The sequence below is a fragment of the Artibeus jamaicensis genome, unplaced genomic scaffold (assembly GCF_021234435.1).
Source record: "Artibeus jamaicensis isolate MK-2021 breed Jamaican fruit bat unplaced genomic scaffold, CSHL_Jam_final contig_519, whole genome shotgun sequence".
Classification (NCBI taxonomy): Eukaryota; Metazoa; Chordata; class Mammalia; order Chiroptera; family Phyllostomidae; genus Artibeus; species Artibeus jamaicensis.
The window spans coordinates 43,648,371-43,664,472 of record NW_026521871.1 but is presented as its reverse complement, the minus strand read 5'-3'; the positions used below and the strand labels follow the sequence as shown (position 1 = coordinate 43,664,472).

The 16,102-nt window shown below is 38.8% G+C and overlaps 1 pseudogene; it reads right to left on the bottom strand.

Annotated features, from left to right (window-relative positions):
- Positions 1 to 1,636: 1,636 nt before the first annotated feature.
- Positions 1,637 to 2,473, bottom strand: LOC119041378 (ATP synthase subunit gamma, mitochondrial-like; annotated as a pseudogene).
- Between the last annotated feature and the right edge of the window lie 13,629 nt (positions 2,474 to 16,102).

The window sequence follows — 16,102 nt, the reverse complement described above, 5'->3', positions numbered from 1 at the left end:
CAAGCTGCAGGCAAAGTCCTGATCCTTCCCTCAAAGCATTCGAATTAAATCTCACTAAATGAACTGCCAGCGAGGCTCACACTCAGATGATAGTGACTCACTCTGTTCTCCCACACACTAGCAGCCTGACAGTGAAATGGGTATGCTCTTTTCAAGGGTAAATATCATAGACTTCAGTTTCTACTGTTCCTTTGCACACAGTAAAAGAAAGCAAGCCAATGTAGGAAAACGTGACCTATAAACCAGAGGGGGGAAAAGCAGTCAAAAAAACTGACCTACATATGACACAGAGGTTGGAATTAGCTATTGTAAACATGCTAAAGAATCGGGAGGAAAACATGGGTAATATGTATAAACAAATGTAGAATTTCAGCCAAAAAAATCCAGGAAGAAAATGTTAAAAATAAATCAAATGGAAATGCTAGAGCTGAAAAAATACCTTTCAAAATGGATTTGAATAGCTGAATTGACAGACCTAGCAGCAGAAAAGGATTAGCAAAGATGGAGACAGGTCAATAGAGATTGTGCAAGTTGAAAACAATGGAATGATAAAAATGGGAAACCAAAAAGAATATCTGAGAATACCAAATGATCTAATATAAGTAGAGTAGGATCTTAGATAATGACCTTGAATTTCCCTAAACTGATGAAACATAACAATCTACAGGTACAAGAACCTCAGCATACCCCGAGCTAGGTAAATTTAAAAAAAAGCCATGAGAAAACATAGTCAACATTCAAAAAGAAATACATAAGAAGAACTTAAAAAATTAGCCTGAAGAAAAAGGTATATTTCTTACAGAATAATGGCAGATTTCTCAACAGAAATAATGTATATATATATATATATATACACACACACACACACACACACACACACATGTTCTTTAAAAGATGATTGGCCATTTAAAACAGTAATGAAATGTATCGTGGGATGACGTGTAGAAGTAAGTTACATGATGACAAGAGCACCAAGACTAGGGGAAGTTTAAATACACTTGAACTTTACGTTTTCTAAATTATTCATGGGGTAGTTTAACATCATTTTACTGTCGATAGCTAAAGAAAGTTCTTATAGGGCCCGTTTTATTCCCAACTCACACCTACACATATGGACAATCTCATATTGACCAAAATCTGGCAATCTGCAGGCAGGATCGTGCCTCTGGGGCTATAGAAGAGTACAGGAGTACGAGCTCATGATGTGAGCAGAAGACCCTTTGCAGCAGAGCTTCCTGTTGCTCAGCTGTAGGGAAGGAGTAACATCTGGAAAGATGTGGACACTCAGTCCTCCCAGATGCCAGGAGGGGTCTGTCTCCTCTGCCATGTAGGGGCTACCATTTCTGCCAGTGACCATGTCTTATCGGTGTGGAAAAGCTCTGTTCTGTCATTTCGTTCCCTTAATCTCCCTGTCTCCCTCCCACTCCTGGTTTGTTCTTGCTGTGAGGCACTGGCATATATATTTCTAACTGTAAATTGTGTATTGTAGGATAATTTACAAATATCTTGCTGTCTTTATGAATTGAACAATGGACCAATAATTTCTTCTGACCAGGACAGCAGTAGGCTAAAAACAAAATCCGCTGGCTGAATTTTCCTTCTTTACCTCTTGTTTGTGGATGAAACCTGATTTTCATTAATCCAGAGCTTCAGCACCAGAGATGATTTCAATCAACTCCTTTGTGCTGACAGCTTGGCGGGTGCGGTTGGAGGTCAAAGTCAATTTGTTGATCATCTCAGAGGCATTCTTGCTCACATTGTGCATGGCTGTAATCCTGGCACTTTGCTCACTTGTGGAGGATTTCTTCAGAGAATAGTAGAGGATACTGGCCAGATTGTATTCCTGGTAATGCAGCAGCACGTCAGTATCAAAGTCATCATAGATACCCACGCTCTCAGCACTTGTGATGGTATTCAGGGAAAAGATGGGCTTTTCTTCTGTCTGGTAGAAGAAGCCAGACCTGAATCGATTCAAGACAATAGATCCTTCATCAAATTCATATCCAGTATTTAGTAATTCCAGGGAAATGACTGAGACATCTCTAAAAGTGGGGGGTTTTCTTCCCACTTCTTTGAACGTCACCAGAAGCTGGTCAGAATGAGTCCTGTGAAGTATACCCCCGATTTTATTACCCATTCCAACAATCTTAACTTCTTTCCTGGTTGCTGTGAGCCTAGCCACCTCACTTTTCATCTGCTTAGCAACCAAGGAATAGTTAGCACCACAAATCCCTCTCTCTATCTGAGGACACACTGATGAGGTGTTTCTTCTTGTCTTTAGGGAACTTAACACCAGCCTTTTCATAGAGAACCAATGATTCTGTTCCATATACTTGAGCTGGTTTCACCTCCCTTTTAGGTTGGGCATATTTTGCTGCTGCTCCCATTTTCATAGACTTGGTAATTTTCCGGATGTTTTTGATTGACTTCACCTGGTGATATCTTTCAAAGTTGCCATATTTTGAACTTGGATCCATTGTGGCTGCAGAGCCCAGGCCAAGACCTTAATGATACCCACCCAAGAAAATGTGCTGCTACTGGCCCTGCTGAAGGTTGATCGGACAGGCCTCACTGCATATGTTGGCTTATGTTCTGAGTGGAGGATCCGAAGGGGCCCCTGTAGTCCACTGGGGCCAGTAGGACCCTGACAACCTGAGCATGTCCTGGTAACCACTGGTGCCACAGGGGCCTTGGTGAATCTGCAGAGCTTCACCCCAGGCCATCCTGGAAGTGCTGTGTGGGTTGAGGGCCCCACTTGAAGGTCTGAGTCCTGGTCCAGCTCTGGTGATGCTACCTTCTCCCTGAGAGATGGTGATACAGGCTTTTTTGTAGATAAAGTCAACTTTTAAATGTAGGGAGAAAGAGCTTGGCATAAGTTATTCTGTTCTAGATATTTAAAAAGTAAAATTTCTGAGCTCAGGAATATTAAGAGACATTGTGACATACTGCAGAGCTTTTTGAAGGGGGCCAGCCTTGAGAACAAAGTATTAGAAATGCTGAGCCTGGAGGCAAATAATAAAAAGAAAACTTTAAGTTTCCTCCTTGAGGTTAAGACAGACTTAGTAAAAAAAAAAATGGAGGAAAAGAGAAATCTAAATGACCAGGATGAGCATCACAAGGATGCTCAGTCATTAACAGATGAATCATAAGCCACTCCACCCCAAGTTCTATTAGAAGGGTGAGGAACAATGAGTGACGGCATTGAAAAAAGTTGTGGATGAACTTGACAATCCTCAGGAAAGCAGAAAACTACTTTCATAAGATACTGCAGGATAAAAAGAGTGAAAAATGCAATGAACAGAAAAAAAAATGATTGAAGACTCTAAAGCAGCCGTTCTTCAAGTTATTGGTGTCAGGACTCTTACATTCTTAGAGATTATTAAGGACCCCAAAGGGATTTTGTTTATATAGGTTATATCTAGTCTTATTTACTGTATCATAAATTAAAACAGAGACATTTTAAAAATAATATTTATTCATTATTATATTTATCGTAATAATTAATAACATTTATTATAAACTCAATATTAAAAATAAATAACAAATGTTAATGAAAAATTACCAGATTTTCCTCAACTCACCCCTACAAATTAGTGAGAAGACTGGAATTATTTTATAGATTTGTAAATTTTTAAAAGATCTGACTTAATAGAAGATAGCTGGATTCTTATATCTGCTGCATTCAATATGTTACTATAATTCAGATAAATAAAGAAAATCCTGTCTTACACAAATATCTGGCTGGAAAAGAGAGATGTTAACAGCCTTTTTGGGTAATTGTGGATATCCTTTGTTACTATACTAAGACTTGATCATTGTTTATTAAAGGGTAGTTGCAATGTGGAATTTGACATCATATCAGTAAAATTTCCATATTGTTACATTAAAATTTATTGACCGAGCTTGCATTTTATATAGATCTTTTACATATGCATGATTTTGTAACATCATGTATTGGTAACTTGAAAAATATTGGCTTACTGAATGATTCAGATCTTTCAAATGTTGACATATTTCATTATAAAATATAAAAATGTTATGTCTATTAATAAGACCACTGATTTAATCAGAATAAGCTTTAAGTATTGGGGACATATCAAGCTCATGGTGACAGATACAATTTCTCCCATATGCTAATATTCACTTGACAACTTGAATTTTATCATCGGCAAAGATACTGTCAGTTGTGTTCCTTGAACTGACAGGCTTAGTTTGTTTGTTTTTTTAAAATATGCCCACCAAATACCTAAGTCTGTATTATTTGTCAAGTTCTTCTTTCATGTGAATATAATGCTCAATGGAAAACAGTGGCTACTTCAGCTTGCAACTCAACAAACTGCACACAAGTTTTCTGCTTAGATCATCATCATAGCTCAGTGGGAAGCTGAAGTGTTTTATGTGTACCTTCCATTTTATTGTTCAAGATATTAGAATAACATATATCAAAGGCCAAGTTTTAATAAAAATTGATTATCACTTAGATGACCAATGAATATGAGCTTTGAGAGAAGCTAATTGATGACATTAAGGAAATCCTTATAAACCCTTGAAGAAGAAAGTAACCAACTATATATCTGAGTAGCTGTAAAACAAAAGAAACAACCACTAACTGATTATATAGCACAATTCTACAAACAAAAAAACATGCATTATTGGAATTAGAAAATGTGATTAAGTGAGGTCCAAAAGCTTCAGCATATGCTTAAAGACTGAGCTGTGTCAAGACAAGAATAAGAAACCTCCCAGGAATTTTTTTCTGTAGAGGAAGAAGAAAAATTTAGATTGAGGAAAAAGTTTCAAAGCAGATAAAAACACGAGCCAGGTCATGAAGAGCAGAATGCCAAAACAAAATAAAGCACCAAACCAAACCAAACCAAACCAAACCAAAAAACAAGCCAAAGCTCCAGGAGGAAAAAATGGAAGGACTTATTTGTCCTTTGAAAAGCCAGCTTATTGCTCTTAATTACAGAAAATTTATGTGGAAGACCAAAATTAACTGCAGAAACATATAAAATTTGAGATTTTAGAAAGGGATGCGCAAGGCCTTGAAGATCCAAGTGCAGCATTTAGCCAAGGCCCTAGAGAACCAGGGAATCCCTGGATCAGTGGGTCATCAAGACCGGAGATATGTCCAGCCAGGATGCTGTAGAGATTCAGGGCTCGATGTTGCCCAGCATCACCAGATGTGACCAGATGCTGTCTCCATGGGATCTAGAGCCCAGAATGATATAGTGTCTACCTGTCCATTTATATCCTGGTCCGGCTCTTCCTTCACATGTACCAGCCAGCGTTTCCATTTCTGCTTCAGACACTGGTTATCTTTCTATATCAACAAGATTCATAAGTTTTAATGGGCCTTCTTTTGAGGGAGCCATTGGTCCACATCTTTAAAAAATGGGGTTGGGCAGGACTCAGCCTGGAGGTGCTTTTGGCAATCTAGGTCCTCCTGATTCATCTCTGCTACCTGAAAGTGAAGTTGGTGCAGGCATTTTTTCTTCACCCACATCATCCAGTTGAAGGTTCCATGCTGGGAATGGATCCATAGGGTATGTTATAAGAACAGAACCCCATGTATCTCCTTTTTCTCCAAGAAGCCTGTGTGAATTCCTGAGATCACATCCTACAAACAATTTTCCTGGCCCTGCATCCACCATGAGTGCCAAGGAATATCAACCCACCAAGGGGTTGCTTTGTGACTCTTGCCCAAGAGCTACTGGCAACGCATGAGTTTCCTAGGGCTGAGTCAGCCTTCAGAGAGCCTCCTTCTGAGGGTCTGAACCAGGGCCATCATGTTAATAATGTTTCTGTCACTCTTCTAAAGACATTTTGAAGTCTTTTAAAATGTAACAGCTGTTGTTTAAGTGATTGCACATTTGTTCAAATTGAAGTTTGATAGAATTATAATTCTTAGGGTAGTATTTTATAAGTAGTGAAGTTGTTTTATAAATTAGAATCTTATGAATGAATTATTTCCATTCTATTGTACTCTCTAGGTAGTAGGAGGTTTGTATTTTGATTTGATTAACCAGTCTACCATAACATGAGCTATAATAGGCATTTTGCATGAGCTACTACACACATTTAAAATTTAAAGGCCGTTTTTCTCTGCTAAGAGTTAGGTTTTCCATTATAGTATTGAGAGCACTGGAAAAGTTGTTTGAAGTTTACTGAGGTAAATGTTATTGGTTTTAAAAAATAGTGAATAAGTGAATAAAGTGGTGTCACAGAATGCCTTTTTGCATTTAAAGAGAATTGCCAGATCAATCCTTCCTAAAGGAGATCCAAAAAACTAACTGCCTTACATAGTCTATGGCTCCCCACTATTCTCTATATATGGGGGTGTGTGTGGAGGGTTTAGGAGAAATTACTAGTGAGATTCTCTTTGGGGAGAATTGAAAGAGTGCTTTGGTTTCTCTCCATTCACATGCCCCAACTAAAGCGAAGTGAGAGGGTCCTCAGTAGAACTCCTGGAGGCATGTGCTATGTTGGAGAACACGGGGGCTGGCAGCTTGTTGACACCTAGGAAAGCAGGGAGGTGAGAAGCTAGTTACAGCTCCCCTAAGTCAGAGCATGAAGACTGCTTTCAGCTGTGGGTGGGATGATGGTGGTCTTTGGAAGGTGTTGCATTAGAAAGATCCTACCCTAATGGTCTGTCCACGCCCAAGTGGTAACCCCAAAGCAAGAGTCTGTTCTTAATTGGAACAATATAGGGAGGGCATCAGGGGAGGAGTTCCCTCTACAAAAAGGACTAAAGAGAAAGGACTACTCGTATTCAGGTATCTGTGTCACACAGAGAGCTCTGACTCTACATTTACTTAGGTCAAGTGAGACTTTTCACCCACTTAGCTCTTTTCTCTTCTCCTGCCCCCATCCTGAGCAGGGAAGTGGGGGAGATAGTAAAACAAAAACCAGGAAAAGCTGTCTCCTTAGCTCCTGCCCTCCACTACTTCCTGATCTTCTCTGCAGGTTTCTAAGCTCAGATCAGACCAGGAGTTTTAAGTTAAATGAGACCGAAGTTTTGATTCAGATTTTATTAAACATTTTAATATCCCAATTAAGACTATTTTTTATTTTTAATACTTTAAAGTGATTAAAAGGCTATAGACTCTGTTTCAAATATCATCCAACTGAGAGAAAAGTTAAGAAGAGAAAGGTATTTCAATATTTCACTCTTACTTGGTTTGGATTGTTAAAATGATAATTAACTGTGAGCATGGATCTTTGTTCTTTACTGGACCGATTTCCTTAAGATGAATGTCCATGTGTGGAATAATTGATCAAAGGTTATCAAATGATGGGTGCACATCATTATGGCTTCAAATAGTAATGCTAACCTGGCAACCTATGTGTTTACCAACATAAACTGCCACTGGCGACCTAGGAAAAAATCAATTTCATGCCAGATTTCACTGTACCATTGTCACCCTTGAGAGAAGATATCCCAAGTTGGAGTCACAATAGTACAGTGTAAAAAGTAGAACAGTACTCAGAACACCTAGTTTTCTCTTTGCACATATGAGTATGTCTTTAGGAAAAATATGCAAATATTTATACAGATTTTTTTAAAGACAAAAAAAGTGATTACATAGTACATATTTGTATTCACAATGTTGTCTCTTCCCACATCAGTATAAAAAATTCTGCCTTACTCTGCTAATGGATGTCCCAATTGTTTTTGCAAAAACAATATTATACATCAAAAATCAGCATTAGTGAAAAAGCACATTAAATTTTTCATAATTAATTACCAATCGATTTCACACTGTTGTCTTTTTTCCTCCCTCCCTCTTCCCTTTCTTTATTATTACATCTGCATTGTACATTATTTTCAGGGTAGCGTATTATGTTCTGTAGCATTTACTTATCCAATATGTACTGTATTTTTCGGACCATAAGACACAGCTAGGTTTTAGAGGAGGAAAACAGAAAAAAAAATTTAAAGCAAAAGATGTGGCAAAATATTTAATAATATAAATAACATAATATTTCACCAATGTATATGTTAATAGAAATCAACAGCAGCATTAACAACCATTATTTCTCCAAAACTGGTGGGGGGGAAGTGTGTCTTATAGTCTGAAAAATACACTAGATACTGTATATACAGGAATGGCTGAACCAAACATAACATCTGCCCTCTGGAGTTTGCAAGCTAGTAGAGTTGTTCTTTCTAGTTTGTCTTCTAAGGGTAAGGTTAATATTTAAACCCAAAATACACATTATATCCTATATAGTTTGCCAGAACTTTGGCCACTAGAACTGATCTTCCTAGTAGCCAAGGCAAAGTGGGAAATTTAATCAGATACTTAAGTTAAGGCTGCTGAGGAAATGAAAAGTTATTGAAAGTTCTGGGGATGGAGAGTACTTTTCCAGTTGGTTTTCACTGAAGAGGTACCTTAAGATGTAGAGAACTCTGTTTTTAACATTATCTCACTTGCACAAACCAAATTTTATAGCACTGTTTCTGTTATGTTCTTAAATATAGGTCAATGATCTAATGCCTAAAGTAATTCTGAAAAATAAGTTCTCTGAGGAGTACAAAGCTTGTGGACCAGGCATACAGCTTTCTGACTTAACTCAATGACCACATTTAGAGGGTCTAGAGTCTACTCTAGATACTAGAAGAATACATGGACCGCATTTGTTTTCTGGAATCCTCCATTAATATCTTGTGAAATTGAACTTTCAATGAGAATAAGGGAGCAAGGAGTTTGAGAGTATTCTTCATGATGAGTATACATATTCCATGTCACGGATTTGTGGCAAATATGGATACTTTAATAGGCTGTGCAATGGGTCAAACGTGGTGCTATAAACTGGTATGGAGTGCTCACAGTCAGTCACCAAGGAAACCAAGATTTGTACAGAAACCATTGTAAAATACCAAATATCAAGGTCCATAGAAAGAGTTCATATAAAATGCCATTCATTAATTTACTCACTTAACAAATACTTATTGAGTCCTTAGTATTTGCCAGGTACTGTGCTAAGTGTTGGAGACACAAGATGCCTACCACCAAAATTTTAGAAAATGAAAAGGACCATTTGTAAAAGGACTGAAAGTATCAAATGCTCATTAGTAAATCTAACAAAAGACCAGAAAGATTTTTACAGACACAGCAGAGAGAAAGGACAAAAGACCTAAATAAGTGGAAAGATATACTATGATCAAGGACTGAAAGACTCAATATTGACGTCAATAGTCACCAAATTAATCTGTAAATTTTATGCCTCCCCTATCAAATTACATCAGTTCCAAACACATCAAGCTATATGCATGAACTCTAAATTAGAATTTTTTTTTGTGAAAATAAAAGAGGTCAATTCTAAAATTCGTATGGAAATATAGGAGACTTAGGAGAGCTGTAATAAGCAGACTGAGCCCCAAAGCTGTCCATACCTTGTGTCTGGAACCTGTGAATATGCTACATGGCAAAAGAACTTTGTAGCTGTGATTAAGGCCATGGATTTTAAATAGGGAGGTTGTCCTGGATTGTCCGGATGGGTCCGATCAAATCACATGAGCCCTAAAAGGCAGAGAACTTTTTTTGGCTGGCAGTCAGAAGAGAGGTGGCCAGAATATTAGCACATCTGGGGTGCAAGAAAGATTCAATGTGTGGCTGCTGATTTGAAGATAAAAGGGGAAATGTGACAAGGAACGTGACAGAGGCTCCCAGCTGACAACCAGCAAGGACACAGAAACCTTTCAGTCTTACAGATACTGAGAACTGGATTCAGCTAACACCTGAATAAGCTTGAAAGAAGAGTCTCCCTGAGGGGCTCCAAATAAAACCCCAGGCTGGCTGGGGTTTGGTTTTGGCTTTGTGGGACCCAGAGCAGAGGAACTAGCTGGGTCTATCCAGACCTCTGGTCTACAGAACTGTGAGACAATAAATTTGGGTGGTTTTAAGCCATTAAGCTTGTGGTAAATTGTTATGGTAGCAATAGAAAACTATTAGAACATCAAAGGCAATGTTCAGAACAAAACCTGAGGACTTAACGCTCCACAAATCAAAGTTCCTACTTTCTTAAAAACCTACCCTTTAATGCAATGAGACATCAAGGAGGAGATGGTACTGCATTTATTACAAATTGCCTGGAGTCATGTTCAGCTACTTGTTCATCAGAGCACTTCACAGCTTGTCTTCTTATTATCTTCTCTGTGGCCACTGCACATTTTCATGTTGCCAATGTCATTGTCCTGCATAGAATGTCTTTCTTCTCTTGTCTTACTTAAATTCCACTAGTAATTCCAGGTTACATGCTATGAGACACATTAACAACAACAACAAAGTGAAATTTCCCTGAATATTTCAAATAACATCGATCACCTTCTTTCTTGGACTCTTTTGTATTCATAGCCGACATCTCAGAGTTTAACACCTAATTACCTGTTTCATGGGTGTTAATGTAATCAATCAATTTTGTGGTATCCTCTCTGTCTATACCCTCATTTCTGAGAACTGTTGCTCTCTCTACTACATAGTTCCAGGCGAAAAAATGGCCTTTAGTTCATATTTGTGTCATATGATCCTTCTCCTCTCTGACCACAACTGATTGGATTGGAATGGACCTCAGGCCCAGGAGGCCCAGGATGTAGGCCAATTTGATTCTCCAGAGAATCTGAACTAAATGTCACAGAGACAGGATGTGGTAGTTTATGACTTTATGGCTTTCTGTGTACCTCCCCTCCGAAATACCCCTGTGTAGTCCCTGCCCTTTGAATCTTGGCTTTAACCAAGAGAAGGCAGCAGAAGTGATATTGTCCTAGTTTTACTACAGTGGCCGTGTGTTCATGTTTATAATTACAAATGACATTAAAATGTAAAATGGAGCTGATGGCAACATAGGGTTGGTATGAGATATAATGAGCCTATGTTCATGAAGTAAGAGCCTTGCTTGGCGCTTGCTACATGTCTGATACTCAACAGGGACACAATAGATGTAAGTTGTATTTCCTATGTAAAGACTTAGAGGCTGACGGTTTTCTGAATTGTTCTTCAAGTTGTGATGGTTATGGAACACCCAGTTCCCTTAGATTGAATATAACCATGCAATGGTTGATTAGGAATTGGGTGGAGTCTATGGTTCTAGAAAAAACGCAAAAAAATTAAAAACACACATAAGATTAGGTCAGAGGCTGGACTACACGAGCATGATAAGCTAAATGAGTTAACCAGTTTATAGCTCCTGGGTCAACCCGTAATAAACTTCAAAGGCTGTTCTTTTTGTTCCCTGCCACCACGTGAAGGAGTAAGGTTTTGCCTTCCTTAAGTGCCAATGCTGGAATCAAGGGGACAAGCTGTGTTGTGAGAGTTAAGAGACTCAATATGAAGAGCTTGGAGCATAGTATTGACCCAAAGTGAGGCCTGAATTAATGTCAACTATTATTTTTCCAATTGCACATTGAACAGCTCCTCTAACATGTCCCATAGAAGCACTTTAGACTCTATGTGCCCCAAAGTATATTTGTTATCTAATTATCCACCCATTTTCCAAATCTTCAAAGTGAGACATCATCTTCAACTCATGCCCATTTTCACCTGCAACCACATTACACACCAAAAATATTGTTCTAATATGTCTCAAACCAACCTCCTTCTCTCAGGCTAACTGTCCAAGTCCCTCCTCTGTGTCTACTGTTATATGAGACACTGTGGTAAAACTATCTTTTCCCCATAGCCTTGCTCACATTGAATAGACGTTGACTTACTGGTTTTCTTCCTGTGCTACACAGTGAGCTCCCCAGAGCCCACTAGCTTATCTTGTTCCTTTCTAAGGAATCAGCACACTGTTTATCCTTATTAATCAATAAATAACTCCTCAGAAAATAATGCTAATAAATAAAGGCTCTGTAGCAGATACCGCAGGGAGCTGGCCCAGCTTCCATCTTCAACCTCATTACCCCTTGCATTATTCTGTTGTTGAAGCTATAAAAGCCAAAAACCCAATTTCTCAACCTTTCTTGCAGCCAGGTGTGACCTTGTGACACAGTTGTATTCTATGAGGCAAAAGCAGACAGTTATTGGTGCCAACTCTTTCCTTTCTGATTTCTTCCTAAGTGTTGTGGATGGAATGTCTTCCCCAAAGTTCATGTTATGAAACCCTAAACCTCAGTGTGATGCTGTTAGGAGTTGAAGCATTTGGGAGGTCATTTGGTTAGATGAGGTCATGAATGTGGGATCCTCTTGACAGGGTTAATACCCTTGTAAGAAGTGACATCAGACCTCTGTCTCTCTCTTGTCTCCTATATGAAGGCCCAGCTAGAAGAGGGCTCTCTCCAGGAAGCAAATCAGCCAGCACCATTTTTTAGTTGATGTGTTCATACTCATCCCCTTCCCCACTTGCCAATGTTGCAGTTAATGGTTTATCTGAGCAACCTTTGCCAGATAATTGTACTTGGCTGAAGAGAATTAGGGGACCAGGAGATACTTAGAAATGTCAACCAAGAAAAGAGGGGGACCATGGCAGGTGACTAATAAGTGTCTGAGTTGGCCTGAAATGATCTACTTCTTTCTGTTTTCTTTTTAATCTCAGGATCATGGTCAGAGATAGGAACTTATGTGGGAGGCTCTGTTTTGTTAATTACATGCAACCTGATCTCATTAGCAAGCCAGGCTGTAGAATCATACCATATACTTAAATAGGGGGCTTATTGAATAGGAGTGGGATATCTTCTTTCAGGTGAATAAGAGAAATAACTAAATTATTGTATGTCCAAAGAAAAGAAGGTCTATGTCTATAATGCTTTGTTTTAAGGGATCAAGTTTGCTCAGAAAATGAAGGAAATTATGTAAATCATTTGTTGGTCTTACTATCAAAATAGGAGCAGGTAAGAGCATCAAAGGGAGAAAAAAAGGAAGACAACTGGTTGAGGAGGAAAAGGAAGAAATTTCTTTAGCAGAATGATTGAGATCTTAGCACACAATCTAGGCAGATATGAAATAGGAAATGATATTTTGGAGACTAGATTAGACATATCTAAGAGTGAAAAGGTGACCCATATCCCACTAACTACTCCTTAATAAAACTGTTCTAAGATCAGAAAAGTTAACTGATCTCAGGCAGGAGATGTGTGTAATCCCCCTGTGAATTTAGAAAATGATTGAGGAATATTTATGTAAACTACAGCTAGATATTCCCTAATAAGGACAACTGGGTAAATACCCCTCAAGGAGTGAGAGAGCCTTGTATAACATTTGGACAGATTAGGAGCCCTGAGAAGCCAGGATGAAATTCTCAAGGCATTGAGTCATGAATTGGCAGGTGGTATAGTTATCATAGATGGGGCAGTGGGAATTGCCTGTTCCCCAAGGAAACATGCCAGAAAAATTTATGGAATTAGGAACCTCTCAAGGGAAAACACAGGGCAAATAAGATCTACTCCAAGGGAGCCAGCAACATAAAAATAAACGAGGTCAGTCCTGAGTTGGCTATTGATCTGATGAGGTCATGCCTCCTGAGTGGGATTGAACAGCTCAGGGAAGTGAACAGAGACAAGATTTGTTAGAAAATTGTATGTTTTAGAAAACTGTTCACTCCTTGACTTGGTATCAGATACTCCGGGGGACCCCGAAAAACAAACTCTAGAGGAGTACGTGCAAAAAACAAATGTCTGGGCCAGAAGAACAATATGAAAGAAAACAGATTGAAAGAATGAAGCCAGCAAGCAGTTCCATCCTCCCAGTGAGTAAAGCTAGAGGTTTCTCTCACAAGCAGGTTAAACTGCTGACATTTCTGCTGAGGCTTCTGATGAGAACAGAGGATGTGGAACATGGAAGGCCCATCATTCATGCAAAAACCAGATGCAGTGAAGAAGGAAACGTTACAGACCTGAAACTTACAGAAGCAGAAGAGAGACAGGTTCTCCAGGAGTATACAAAATTTAACATACATTAAATAGTTTAAAAATATTCCTTGCTATCTCTGTTAGTTTGAGGAGTTTCATGCTTAATGTGGTGGAGTGACACGTGAACCTGAATTCCAATTTCAGTGTTGCCATTTAGTTATTCTGTTCTCTTACATGACTGTTGAAATTCTCTGGGACAGTTTTCTTTAATGATGGAACTATCACCAACCTCACAGGACGGTTGTGAGAGTTAAATGAGATAACATTTATAAATGGCACATTATGGCTGGTCTATAAATGTTAGTTCTTTTTTTTCCCTAAGAGCATTGCTCTGTTATAAGACAAAAAATGAAGCATTTCATATTCATCCAATAGAGAAATCCTGGTTTGGAAAGCTTTGCTCTAATGATTTCAAATATATTCATTCATTCATTCATTCACTCATTCATTCATTCAGTATTGTCTTAACTGTAAACTTTTTTTTTGCTGTTAAGACCAATGCTAAAATAAATGTCCCTTGTATATGTCTTCGTTCACATACATGCTTATATCTATAGGGTAAATTCTTATAGGCTCATTCATTTCAGTTTAATTTTACTCATTGAATATATAAAGTCATGTGTATGTAAATACATATTTATATAGGATAATTTCCTACAAGTTCATTCATTTATTTCAAATTTCATTTTAATTCATGTTGCATATATAAGCCTCTTTGTAACACCGTGAGTTGCAAAAAATAAGTGAAATAGGTAAAAAAAAATAGGATCCATAAAGTTAGTTCCTAATTATATGAGGCCTGTCCAGAAAGTATCCAGCCACATACTAGGAAAAATAGATACACTTATTGAAGAAGATACAAGATACAAGAAACATTGTACATAGGACAATGGTGCCTCAGTCCCCTTCAAAGTAGGCAGCTTGGGACCTCACACAGTTCTCCCAATGTCTCTTCCACTGTTCAAAACACTCTGCAAAACCCTTTGTTGGAATCACCATTCCCTGCATTGTCATATTTTCTTGAATCTCGTTGATGGTCTAAAATCTCTTCTTTTTCAAAGGTGATTTTAGTTTTCAAAAAAGTCAAAAGTTCCAGGGCACCAAATCTGGGCTGTAGGGGGGCTGAGTCAGCTGGGGGATTTGATGTTTCACCAAAAAACTCTGCATGAGATGAGATGTGATGCATGAACAGGTGCATTGTCATGATGAAGCTGCCAATCACCAGTTGCTCAAAGATGCAGCCTTCTGAATCATCCAAATAGTTTCTGTGGAGGAATGTTCAAGCTCCATGTAGAATCTGACGTAGATTCTACTTGCTCAGTCATTTTGAATGTGATGGCCACACAGTACACATGCTCACTCAACAGTGTCTATCACCCCCACTGACTAGTACAGTGAAGTCATCATTGTTCACATATGTGCATTCCAGTCCACTCTCCTTGGCTGCCAGGTTACATCAATGTCATGCAAATTGTCATCATATGTTTACAATGGCTGGAATGTTTCCAGACCTTGTATATATAATAACTTCTTATTTCTACATTTGCTACACTGTATGTGCCTACTCTGCCTGTTTCCAATAAAGTTGTCATAGCACAAAGTTAACAAAATAAGTATTTAAACATGGTAAAGTGTTTACAATACATTAAACCAATAAAGCAAGTGTCTAGGTGTCTTTCCTTCACCCCTCTAGATCGATTGTCCATGTTTTCTACCTTGCTCTGTGGCCTGGGAGGCTGACCCATATAGTCTACAGCAGGGGTTGCCACACTATGGCTGGTAAGTCAAATCTGCTAACCTCCATTTGTTTAAATATTGTCTGTGGCTGTTTTAATGTTATACCTGTAGGTGCCAAAATTGTGACAGAGACCACAGGGCCAACAAAGCCTAAACTCTTTGTTATCTGGCTCTTCGCAGAAATCTCTGCAAAGACATTTGCCAGTCACTGGCCTATACCACTGCCTCCTTTGTCCTCTTGGTTCAACTTGGGTTGAGTCATTGGAGAGCACGCAGAAGACTGAAGGAAAGGAGGAGAGGGCAGTTGAGGATGTGATTTCTTTGTCTCCCTGTGTGCTTGCCACAGGATGGCTCTTTCTGGGCTCAGAATCTCAGGGCCTCTCGGGGCCTCTCTCCAGTCAACCACCTCCGTCTTGGGTTCTGGTAATCTTACTCCATCCAACCCCTCATGCCCAGGGATGACACCTTCTTGCTGTCATTAGCTCTGGAGCCCAGTAGTGTCCTTCCTGGTTTCCT